Genomic DNA, 11,917 nt, shown 5'->3' on the forward strand with positions numbered 1-11,917 from the left:
TAGCATAGAGTAAACTAATATACCGAAGCAATCAGTTATTTTATTATTAATTTCCACAATCAAACTGTACTGAGAAGAAAACCAAACAGTGCATATCTACCTATGAAACATTAGAGTACATAATCAAAAACAGAGAATCATATATAAATTAAAGTAGTAGAGTCGATGAAACACGTTATATATTAAAATATTGAAATATGGATGAATGAGTCATCAAAAACAGAGAATCATGTTACATGTTCAAACCTATATCAACAGAGAAAAACATATTGAACACCAAATTCAGTCATACGAAAGATATTTAAATTTTACTAGATCCAAAAATAATCACAACAATTATTAGTATTACAACACCATAAATGAATATTAATATGTAAGATAACATAACTGTGGGGAAAAACGCATCATAATCTTTTATTTTCTCTTTGGGTGTTTTACAAAATGGTCACCCTTTCTTAATTTGGTTTAAAAAAAGATCACACTTTAAATTGGTGATTACAAATTGGTCTTTCTCCATCCGACTTAACTGTTTTTGAAATAACAGTCCGAGTTTTGTCCTAAATACCCCCCCTCGGTTGTTGAGGTGATGGTGATGAAGTGGTGATAGCGGTGGCGGCGGCGGTGGTGGCTATAACCCAGGAGAAGAAGCGGTGAACCCTTGAGTGAATGTGGTGCCACAATCCTGAACTGGGCTGAATTTCTGGTGATATCTTCTCCATTACTTCAGCCATCTGTTACACAAAGCCTCAAGCTAAGCATTAACTCAGCATTTCCCCTACAATCACTTCCTGCAATCACCAGTTACTCATGCTGCTTCAATCCATTTTTGTTAACCACTTGTTCCATTCAGCCTTGCCTGCACTAAATTTCAACACACACCAACTTTCATTTATCATTCCCTATAATGCAATTCATTCCTAAGCATACATCTACGGAGTAAGCCATTCAAACATCAACATTAATCATATCTGCATCTGCAACCACAGTTCAACACCAAGCTCTCCAACCCTCTCACTGTCAACTGCAACCCTTGCACACCACCAGTCTCAAGTCCTTCATTTGCCTGCAAATCCAATAACCATTCCTGCAAACTCTTGAGTCACAACTATTGCACATGTACCACAACCGTTGCATAACCCATTTCCTGCAATACCATACCATTTACTGCAGAACATCCATTTCCATCTGAGTTGTTGCACCCTCTTGAACCACCACTTCATAACCATTTCAGTTCAAACCATCTGCAACAACTCATACCCTGTCCTAAACATTCATCTACAAATAACAACAGCAACCAAAACCTCCAGTTCTTCATCTGCTTCTTAATTTCACCAGCAACAACTTCATCATGTCAAATCACCACTGCAATCAACAACTACCACAACACCAGTGCCTTCAGTTCCATTCTCTCAGCAAACCATTGCAATCTCACATACAACACCAATAGTTCTACCAATACACCATTCTCAGACCTGCAATTTCTGTAGCAAAAAAATCATCATCAGCACCAGTGCTTCAACCAACTACAACATCACCAGTTCAAGAATCAACAACAGCTCCTTCAAATCCACATAATCACTACCATCTTCTCCATTACTTCAGCCATCTGTAATTTGAAATACCCATCCTCACCACCAGCAAGCACCACCACCACCAACAACAAATCAGCACCACCAAATCATTCTTAACAACAACTCCATCAAAGCCATTCTTAACCACAAAATCCATTCATAAGCCCATTCTTCTTCACTGATAAAACAAATTACGGAATCAAATTAAATTAGGATTTATTGAAAAAATCCATACATATCAAAATTTACAGAGAACCCTAACTCTTTTTAACTCATGAATCACCGTTTAATTATCGATTCAAATACACAAAATTAAACTAGGGTTTCTCAGATCTTACCTCTTTCCATCTCCCATCTTCAGTTGCTGTCTTCAAAAAATTAATCACACGATTACTTCCATCTTCAATCACGTCAACAACACACCAAACTGTTAGTGGAAAGAATCCATTAAAATTCATCTCCTTCAACATCTATCCATCCTGTTTTATTTGTGTGGATGGAGTTACAGAGCATGAGATAGAGAGACGAGAGAACATCGGCTGGGAGAAAATGAATTAGGTTTTGCTTTTCTTACAATTTGAGGGAGAAATAAGTAATTCCAACACCTGAGTTAACTCTGACGAGTGACATAACGATGCAGTTAACTGTCTAGTGACTAATTTGTAAATAATTTGTAACAGTGGGACTGATTTGTAAACCGGATTAAGGAAGTGTGACTGTTTTTATAAATACCCTTTCTCTTTTTATTATTATTACTATTATTATAAAAGCAAACAAAGTCAAAGTTTACAAAGAGTTTGTTGGTGCCTCGCAACAAGTTGGGCACCAACACATTTTTGAATAATAATACCTAATCTATGAAAAAGGAAACCTCCTATCTTGCAATGCACCTGACTGGCAAGGCAGTTCTTCAATCGCTTCAAGAATGTGCATGTATCATCACTTAGCTCTCCTAGGGTCGTGAATGCTAAAACTCCAAACTCGTAGCCATGAGATAAGCACTTGTCAAGGTACTTAGTACGTTTGCGGGTAACAGCCATAGCAATAGGATGTCCGGGGGTGAAATGCGTTGTACGAGCACTTGTAAAGGGTGATACACCGGTGACATCAAATCAAACATCACGACCATTTATCCAGTTGTAAACAAGTAAATCTGTTGGCTTCATGGTATTGGCATTATCCGACAAAAAAATGGTAGGTGCTTCCTTATGAGCCGCGACACTAGCTTTGTAATAAAAGTCCACGAAGGTATCACGTGCTAAATCATGACAAAATTTAACACCGATAGATTTAGCACAATGTAGTGCGTGATCCCCGTAAATATCCATGACATGATTGCAGCTAGTACAACGGCTATTAGCAGAAAAGAGAGGAATAGCCAAATGATACTGGAGTACTGACCTAAATTGACGGGGCCCTACTGCTTGGTTGAGTCCTTGTATGGGTATGGCTTTAAGAAAGTCCATCGCGTGAGCAATCTTGTTAGCGTGCCAAAGGTCAGATTCCCTGTCAGACAAAGAGTAAGTAGTAGGCAGTTTTTCATAACTACACCAAAGTATTGGGCCGCTAGTGATTTCATGTATTGAGGGGCAGCATCATTGATGTTGAAAGTAGAAAGAGACAACCTACAAGCACGAGTATAAACCTGTAAGGCGTGTTGGTACAGGTGGCTTGATTCAATAGCAATCGTATTCTGAAGTATGGTGTTCTGTAAATGCTGAGTTTGAGTATAAGACGCGAGATAACAGTACTTAGATGTATCAGTCATGGTGTAGACACCCAACCCTCCATATTTGATAGGTAATGTAGCCATTCTCTGCTGCACTAAACCAAATCCTGCACCATCCCCAACAATCAATTGTCTTAGATATTTCATCAGTTGGTAATCAAATATCTCTGTAACTTCTTGTAAAACCTGCGGACATGTCGTGCGTAAGGAGAAGAAGAGCCTAGACACCCCGGTGCAGTTGCGTGATAGAAGCAATTCACTCTGCGGGTCATGTAACTTCTGTATAGACTGCATCAATTGAGTTGTTTTCTGAACTCTCTTCATAACCAAGTTGCTACAAAACTGTGAGTTTAAACTCACAGGACCACCTAAGACTTTGACTCCATCTGTTGGTGTGCTTATGGTGGCTGGGAATAGGTAAGTTGTACGTGGATCAGGAGAGGGCCAAAATATTTCCGTTTTGTTCAAGTTTAGGTGCAAGCCTCTAGCTGGTCCATCACACTGTATGATTCACAGAGATTTTTCCACTTCCAAAGTATCACCAGCAATGGTACCGTGATCTAAGTACCATGCATGAAAATCCAAGCTACACTCAGAGGCAATCTTGTTCACTAGGGGGTGCAGAATCAAAGCAAAAAGAAGTGGACCTAATGGATCTCCCTGCTGGACTCCTTTTGCTGAAGTCAAGATTGATTCATTGTAGTAGAGTCTGGCGGGTATGGAATAGCAAAATTCCACCCAACTTGCTATACTTGGGCACATCTCTCTGACCTCTCTAACCAACACAGTCTTGTTGACTAAATTAAACGCATTTGAGAAGTCCACCAAAAGCATTGTCATGGAATTGTCATGGCCTTTCATCTCCAGCAGTTTGTTGGCAGCATGTAATATACCTTCACCACCACATGGTATGCCTACTCCGAACTGATGATTGCCTAAGTAATCGGCCATATCTTTGCACACAGACATAACAACTAATTTGGAGCATAATCTTCGCCAAATTGTGCCAACTGCGATGGGTCTTAAGCCACCATCAGGTTTGAGTAAATGCGTTAGCGGCGCACTTGCGATGAACTCCCCCAGAACTGTAGGACACTTACCAGCTAGCCATAAATTTATAACCCCAGCATAGATTGTAGAAGTTCATCTGAGACTGCTGCTGCTGATCCACTGAGCGCGTCCAACAAGGTTGATCCCTAAGCCCGTCTCTCCCACAAGAGGTCCCTTTTGGGAAACTCTTCAATGCATTAAGCACGGCTTTAAAGTCCACGGTTACTGCCATTGTCGAAACACTGTCTGCAGGAATGATTGGAGGTGGAACTTGTGGGTGTTTTTGTTGCAAATGATACAATGTGTCAGGCGTGGAAGGAGCGACACCATTAGAAGACAAAATACGAATTGCATCTGTATATTGGCCTGAACTGAGTTTCCTCCTACAAGCCTCCAGGTTAGCATCCTTCTTCTTCCTTTTTGCAGACGGTTTACATTATGCGTTAGGATTAGATCGAGCAAATTCTGGACCAATCTAAAACACCCCTGTGGTTCATTCCATGCTGCCAAGGCCTGGTTAATTGCTGTGATTTGCAATTTCTTCCGCGTGCCTGATCTCTCTTCAACTGAACTCTTAGGTGTGTACAGGTTTAATGTACATGTTGGTAAGAGAAGAAGTCGCATCCAGGCTTCTACGTCAACTGGTTTGTCCAACACCTTGTCTAGAGATGCCTTTAAAGTTCTAGAAAATTGCAATCTACAAGGTGGTGGAATACTAACTGTAGTTCCGACCTGTCTTTGAAAAATAAGGTCAAGCATCTCAACTGTGAGCTTGCCTATAATGTCTTCCTCACCTGGAGTTTCAGTCATACTGTCTGCAGATGGTTGGGGCCTCACCGTATCATGAATTAAGAAATCTGCACCGCTTTCATTATAAGGTCCAGCAATGACAACATCTGGGTGAATTTTATCATTACAGGATTTCCTCCATGCATGAGTACGTAAACATCTAATACAATGCCACCATTGTGTGCCATGCAACATTCTCTCCCAAGCAACAAAGCATTCTACATGATTACGTATCCTTTGCTTGCAGGTATCTTTGCTTTCTTCAGTGGGAAAATGCCTATCAAGCAGATGTCTATATATTGCACTTTTAGCATAACCTCTCCCCCTACACTGTCACAACATCCATCATAATTCTTAAAGGGGAAATGAACCTTCCCACCCTGTGATACTGGTACTGATAAAGCCTGCGGAGATGTGGGTGAAACGGAAAAAGAACACTGAACAAACTGTGGTGTTGATGATGAGGACGAAGATGATCTAGTTCTTGGCATTATTGCAGATGTAGAAAATAAATGTACCACCCACAGTAACAGCACTAAAAGGTTGGGGAGAACAAGTGAATGAAAAAATCTACCTGCAACTATCTCAACTACAAACTCTTCAAAATTGCAGAGTCTCCAATTCAAAACACGCAGAGAGTCCTCTTCAGAATCCTTGCATCTGTTAACCACTAACACCAGAGAGAATCGACGAATTGATTCTGGTACTCCAATCAACACAGAGAGAATTGGAGATTCTGAATCTACAAACCCTGAAAGAATCTTTACTGAGCCAAAGAGAAGAATTGAAGAGTAAAACCACAGCAACACAACCCCTGAACAAATTCTTGCACCACTGAGAAGTAAGAGCAATTAGTCTAAACTACACACTGGCAAACAAACCCAATTGACAATACCCTTCACTAGTGCAACTTCAATTACACACAATAATCAAACATGGACAATAATTAGAATTTGAAGGATGGGAATTAAGATTTCAAAGAATGAAACCTCAAAGTACCATTCATCAAACAACTAATTAAAACAGCAAAGATGAGCAAAGACCTTGTAATTTGAAAATACTTCTCAGAGAAAGCTCAAAGAAGACAAACAAAATTCTGTAAAGAAACAGAGAAATACACTTACACAAAACCCAAATCGATCTTCAAACAACTGCTCCACCACAAGAACCAACAACCCCAACTTGAAACTATGAATCCAAAGTCCCAAACCCCTGATATCCACTTCAATCGACAAAACCCCTCTACAATCACAAAATACTACTCCAATCGATGAACACCACCACCAATCAACGAAACCCCAACTGAAAATTTGGACGCAACTTCTTCTTCACCGAGAAGAAACGCTAATACTAATCTTCGAACAACTACAAAAACTCAATTCTCCAATCCCTAACTCTCTCCTTTCAATCTCTGAGACGAAACACAAATCTTCAATCCCTAACTTGCTGAGACGAAACTCAATTCTTCGATCCCTAACTCTCTCCCTTTCAATCTCTGAGACGAAACACGAATCTTCAATCCCTAACTTGCTGAGACGAAACACGATTCTTCAATGCCTAACTCTCTCCCTTTCAATCTCCCTAATTTTAATTTAAAACAAAGTTAGCAATGTATCACACAAACACGTGAGAATAACAAAAAAAATATAGGCACAATCTCGCAGGATAAAATAGATGATTGATCTGACCATAGCATTATTATACATACAATATATTATAATAATAATTCCAATAACAACATAAAAGACATTATCGCCAAAAACTGATCATCAGATTATACTCACTCGGTTCTTTTTTAATAGGCCAGTAACCAGTTTCTATAAATAAAAGTTTCAAAAAAATAGGCAAGTTTCCTAATTGGTAAAGCCAAATGTTACTTTAATTTTTTGGGACCATTTTTCTCTTAACTTTTTTTTGATGACAAGTGTCGTGTGGACCACTTCATTTTACTTCTTTTGCTAACAAGTGTCACGAGGACCATTTCACTTTACTTCTTTTATTGACAAGTGTCATGAGGACCACTTTCAATGATTAGTTCTCTTAATTTCCTTAAATTTCGCTAAAAACAAAATCAACCTATTAAAAAAGAACGGAGGGAATAGTATTTATTTATCAGTTCCTAGACAAAATATACTATAATATCATGGAGACAAGCCATGTGACGGGCAATCATAAGATCGGATTTATAAACACAATAGAAAAGCAAAGGAATGGGAGATTTAGGGGTACCTCTTTTTGTCTGATTGAAAAGAAAGAAAAGTAAAATAAAATGGCGGATCACAACCAGTGAGATTTAGAATCCCGAGGACTTACTCAAGCATATTGATTGCATAACTCGGGTACAGCTTGTATTGATCATCGATATACCACGAAAGAAAAGAAAAAACGGCAAATCCAATCTTGCGATCCAAAGGAATAAGAAGAATCGGAACAAACTCAATTTTAGCTCGGTGGTGTAGCTTCGTGCATGATAATATTCTGAAAGAGAATCAGAGATGAAGGTAGAAAATAGAGAGACAAAAAGGGGAACATCTTATTAGAGAGATTATTAGTTCTATTACATAGATTATACATTATATACAAATAAAGGGGTAACTAGATGGACCGCACATCCATGGGCTGTGGGCCCTTAACACTTAAATAAATATACTCGGGTTCCAATTCTCTCACAGTTGTTTATGGGGGAAACAATTTTGCCAAATTCGTAAGGCAGCAACTAACCTAAATTCGCAAGTTAATTGAACTTATTCCATCACACCATCACTGAAAAAGCGGGGGTACAACAACCACACCCAATATTTCGATTAGCAATCTGTATGGACTAACTCCAATATACTTTCAAGAGAATCAGCTAGACTCAATCTTAATAAAGTATATCAAGGAGTTATATCTCTCTTTATCGATTCAATTCTTACTCAAGCAAATAGAAATCTGCGAGTCTAATTGAATACAAGAGAAATCACTTGAACGGTACCAAAGACCAATGTTCAAGGATCTATCAATTTCAATAAACAACCAAAGGTCGGATTTCCCAATTGATTGATTCAAACGCACAACCTGTGATATTTCAATTATATAACAAAATATAATGAGGAAAAGAAATAACACATACACCAGAAGTTTTGTTAACGAGGAAACCGCAAATGCAAAAAAAACCCGGGATCTAGTCCAGATTGAACACATACTGTATTAAGCCGCTACAGACACTAGCCTAATACAAACTAACTTCGGTTTGGACTGTAGTTGAACCCCAATTAATCTCACACTGATCCAAGGTACAGTTGCGCTCCTTACGTCTCTGATCCCAGCAGGATACTACGCACTTGATTCCCTTAGCTGATCTCACCCACAACTAAGAGTTTCTACGACCCAAAGTCGAAGACTTTAATAAAAAAATCTTTATCACACAAAAAAGTCTACGGTAATAGAAAAATCTGTCTCCCATAGCAATACCTACAAGTTTTGTTCCGTCTTTTGAAATCAAGGTGAACAGGAACCAATTGATAACCTAGACTTATATTCCCGATGAACATCCTAGTATTATCAATCACCTCACAATAAACTTAAGCGACGCGGTGAAAGAAGATATTCTGGATTCACAAACGATGAGACGACGATGTTTGTGACTACTTTTATATCTTTCCTATCGGAGATATTAATATCAAGCCAATCGTTACGATTGTACTCAGCAAGATCATATCACACAACTACGAGAAAGTAGTATCGGTCTGGCTTCACAATCCCAATGAATTCTTCAAGTCGTTAACCTGGTTTACAAGAAGAAACCTAAGGTTAAAGGAGAATCTACTATAGATAATACAACTAGTATCACACAGGAGGTGTGGGGATTAGGTTTACCAGTTGCTAGAGTTCTCCCTTATATAATCTTTCAAATCAGGGTTTGCAATCAATGTTAGCTTAGTAACAAAACATTCAATATTCACCGTTAGATGAAAACCTGATTAGATTCAAGCTAATATCTTTCAACCGTTAGATCGAAAACTTAGCTTGTTACAGACAAATGAAATGCACGTTTTAGGTTTGTGTAACTGTACCCAAACATGTACATTCGTTGGTTCAACAGTAGTTAACCAAATGGTTAGCCATATGAGCACTTTCATATCAACCATATTCTTCCTTACCATAACTAGTTCAAATGACTCAAATGAACTAGTTAGAGAGTTGTTCAGTTGTTTAGATCTTATAGAAGTATACAAGACACAATCGAAGAAAAAACGATTTGATTCACTCGAATCGATTCATGAAATTTGTAGCCATGGTTTGCAAACTTGCATTCCTTAGTTTATATAAGTTTAAGTTCACGAATAATCGTTTTCCTGAGAAGCAAAATACGCATACTTTTGTTCAAGGAATAAATACTTATACATATATGTGTTACCACACAATGCTTATATCCAACAATAGTTATATAATCTAAAATCTTATTTCAATCATTGAAATATTCTTAGAGGACGTTATATAGTTGTTGTTCACAAACTATTTTTCGTCAAAGCCATTTTCAAGTAATTGGAACATAATATGACTTTCGTCACTAGGTAAAGATGAACTTGGCTAAAGAGAAAGCTTACCAACACATATTTCGAGAAATAGATAAGCGAGATAAACTCGGCTCGAAGTAGCAAATGTGTATAATCAAAATCTATATAGCAAAACGACTTTTGTCTCAAGATAGGAGATAGAGTATATAGACTTTTGAGTGATAGATAAGTTCAAGTCTCCACATACCTTTTAGTCGATGAAGTTCCATCAGTTCCTTGTGAAAAAGCAGGGGTCTAACAACACCACCTAATATTTCGCTTAGCAATCTGTATGGACTAACTCCGAAATACTTTCTAGAGAATCATCTAGACAGTCAGACTCAATCTAGGTAAAAGTATCTCAAGGAGTTAATATCTCTCTCTTGTTTTTATTTACTCGAGATAATAGAAATCAGCGAGTCTTTAATCAAACACAAGGAACAATTTGGATGGTACCAAAGACCAATATCCAAGGATCAATCAATGACAATCAACAACCAAATGTTGGATTATTCTAATTGATGATCTAAATGCACAACCTGTATTATTTCAATTATAAAGATAAAAAAATATAATGCGGAAATAGAAATAACACAGACACCAGAAATTTTGTTAACGAGGAAACCGCAAATGTAGAAAAACCCCGGGACCTAGTCCAGATTGAACACACACTGTATTAAGCCGCTACAGACACTAGCCTACTCCAAGCTAACTTGGGACTAGACTGTAGTTGAACCCCAATCAGTCTCCCACTGACCCAAAGTACAGTTGTACTCCCTATTCCTCTGATCCCAGCATGATACTGCGTACTTGATTCCCTTAGCTGATCTCACCCACAACTAAATATTCCTACGACCCAAAATCGCAGGCTTTGACAATAAACAAATCTGTCTTACACAGACAAGTCTATCAAAGGATCAATATGTCTCCCATAGATAAACCATAAAAGGTTTTGTTCCGTCTTTTGATAATAATCAAGGTGAACAGGAAACAACTGATAATCCGGTCTTATATTCCCGAAGAACATCCTAGAGTTATCAATCACCTCACAACAATCTTAATCGTATGGTAGCGAAACAAGATGTTGCGGAATCACAAACAATGAGACGAAGATGTTTGTGATTACTTTTTATATCTTGCCTATCGGAGATATAAATCTCAAGCCAATCAATCTGATTGTACTCGTATGATAGAAGATGCAAGATCAGATTACAAAACTACAATAAAAGTAGTATCGGTCTGGCTTCACAATCCCAATGAAGTTTTTAAGTTAACCTGGTTTTAGAAAAAAAAAACCAAAGGTTAAAGGAGAACCGACTCTAGTATGCAAACTAGTATCACACGTGAGGTGTGGAGATTAGTTTTGCATAGATTCTGGAGTTCCCCTTATATAGTCTTTCAAATCAGGGTTTGCAATTAAGTTACCTTGGTAACAAAGCAATCAATATTTCTCAACCGTTAGATCGAAAACTTAGCTTGTTACACACACTTGACAATGCACACTTCTAGGTTTGTTAACCGTACCCAAACGTATGCACTTGTTGGTTCAACAATAGTTAACCAAAAGGTAAGCCGTATGAGCATTCCATATCAACCACGTTCTTCTTCACCATAACTAGTTCAAATGACTTCAAGTTAACTAGTTAGAGAGTTGTTCAATTGCAAGGAAATCTCATGTACTACACAATACACAACTGAAAAAAATATGATTTGATTCACTTGAATCGGTTCATGAACTTTTATAGCCACGGGTTTGCAAACTGCATTCCTTAGTATTTTTAAGTTTAAGTTCAGAAATCATCTTCAAATATATAACCTTCTCAAGTTCGCAGACTAGGTTCACTGACTTAAGTTACCGGGCAGAGTTTACAAACTCCAGCAAAAATTCTCGGGTATGAGAACTTCGCCAGTTCGCGGACTGAGTTCTCGGACTTAGCTTCACGCAAATAGTTTGTCAACTCCAGCAGAAATTCTCGGGTTTGAGAACTTCGGCAGTTCGCGGACTTGGCTCATGCGATTCTTCTGGTTCTCTTGATCAACAAAGTTCGCAAACTTTGGTTCCAGGTATAGGACTTATACATAAATGTGTTTCCACAACAATGCTTATGTCCACCATTGGTTATGTAATCTAAACTCTCATTTCAATGATTGAAACATTCTTAGAGGACGTTATATAGTTGCTACACCATTTCTCGTCAAAGAAATTTTCAAGATGATTGAAACATATCATGACTTTCGTT

The 11,917-nt window shown here is 38.1% G+C and overlaps 1 long non-coding RNA gene across 1 annotated transcript; it reads right to left on the bottom strand.

The window, feature by feature from the left end:
- Positions 1-281: 281 nt before the first annotated feature.
- LOC113287257 lies at positions 282-2,132 on the bottom strand. The gene is made up of 2 exons (XR_003329900.1): positions 1,910-2,132; positions 282-1,749 (listed from the first exon to the last, which is right to left on the bottom strand). It is a non-coding gene; the product is annotated as an uncharacterized LOC113287257 (long non-coding RNA).
- Between the last annotated feature and the right edge of the window lie 9,785 nt (positions 2,133-11,917).

The sequence above is a fragment of the Papaver somniferum genome, chromosome 6 (genome assembly GCF_003573695.1).
Source record: "Papaver somniferum cultivar HN1 chromosome 6, ASM357369v1, whole genome shotgun sequence".
Classification (NCBI taxonomy): domain Eukaryota; kingdom Viridiplantae; phylum Streptophyta; class Magnoliopsida; order Ranunculales; family Papaveraceae; genus Papaver; species Papaver somniferum.